Source organism: Microtus ochrogaster, unplaced genomic scaffold (assembly GCF_000317375.1).
Source record: "Microtus ochrogaster isolate Prairie Vole_2 unplaced genomic scaffold, MicOch1.0 UNK58, whole genome shotgun sequence".
Taxonomy (NCBI): domain Eukaryota; kingdom Metazoa; phylum Chordata; class Mammalia; order Rodentia; family Cricetidae; genus Microtus; species Microtus ochrogaster.
In genome coordinates, this window is record NW_004949156.1 from 1,999,606 (window position 1) to 2,001,070 (window position 1,465).

The window sequence follows — 1,465 nt, forward strand, 5'->3', positions numbered from 1 at the left end:
TATCCTGGTTTGTTGATCTCAAACTCAAAGGTTCAAGTGATCTTCCAAACTCAGCTTTCTGAATAGCTGGGACCAATAGTTCATGCTACTATGTCTTGCTTGACTTTTCTTTATTAAGTGAGTGGAAAGCATTGTGTTAATTAGTTCAACTGTACTTACTATAGATGAAATAATTAAGGATATGAATCAAGGTGTATTGCGGAATGTTATTCAAATATGACATCAATCACTAGGTTATGGGATGCATATAAATGTCTTTTGTATTTATCATTATTCTTGAAAATAAAAATTTAATGCATAAGTTATATAAAGCATATAATCAATCAATAGTAATTCTTCCTTAAGATAAAAACAGAAGCATTTTATAAATAAATATAATTTGAGCCATCTCTGAAAAATACTGTGATATTATTTCAGAGACACTTTCTGTTTCTTTTCTTTCTTCTGTCTCATGCCCCCTTCCTCTTTCCCTCCTTCTCCCTTCCTATCTTTCTTTCCTTTATAGGGTTCTTATGTAGCCAGTGCTGACCTGGTATTCCTGATCCTCCCAGCTACTAGGATTCTGAGCATGTCCCACCATGCCTGGCTTCAGCTTTTATTTTGAGGGCGAAGTGGGGGTTGGTGTTTTGAGATAAGGTCTCCAGCCCTGTCTATAAACTGGCTCGAAACTCAATATCTAGTCCAGGCCTACATTGTACTCCCACTTCTACCTCCCTAGTGCTGGGATTACTTGAGTTTACCACCATATCCAGTTTATGAGGTGCCGAGATAGAGCCCAGACCTTCCTGCAAAGCAGGCGAGCACTTGACCAACTAAACCGCATCCCAATCTCTGTTTTTTTGTTTGTTTTGAGATAAGGTTTTACTCCACTGTCCAGGCTGTCCTTAAACTAACAGCAGCCCGCATCTCAGCCTTCCCAATACCAAAATACTCTTACCACATGCTCCAACAGTCACACTCCCTGGTATTTACCTAAGCGAATTGAAAATGCCTTAGCATTTAGAAGCTCACACATGATCTTTACTGTCTCTTCTCCATTCATCATTTTCAAAGCAGAGACTCAACCAAGATGTCTTTCAGTAGGCAAATAAACTATGATACATCCAAATAATGGATTGTTATAAAATGTTAAAAATCAATCTATTTTTGAGCTATAAAAACGTGGAGGAACCATAGATGTATATTACTAAGTAAAAGAAGTCACTGTGTAAAGGCTACATGTTGCATGCGTCTATGTGATATTCTTTAAAAAAAAAAAAAGGTAAAGCCAGGCGGTGGTGGTGCATGACTTTAATTACATTAAATTTAATTACATTAACTTTATTTTCTGTGCTCTCTTTCTTTTTTTACTTAAAAAAATTGTGTAGGGCAGTGGTGGCGCATGTCTTTAATCCCAGCACTCGGGAGGCAGAGGCAGGCGGATCTCTGTGAGTTCGAGGCCAGCCTGGACTACAAGAGCTAGTTC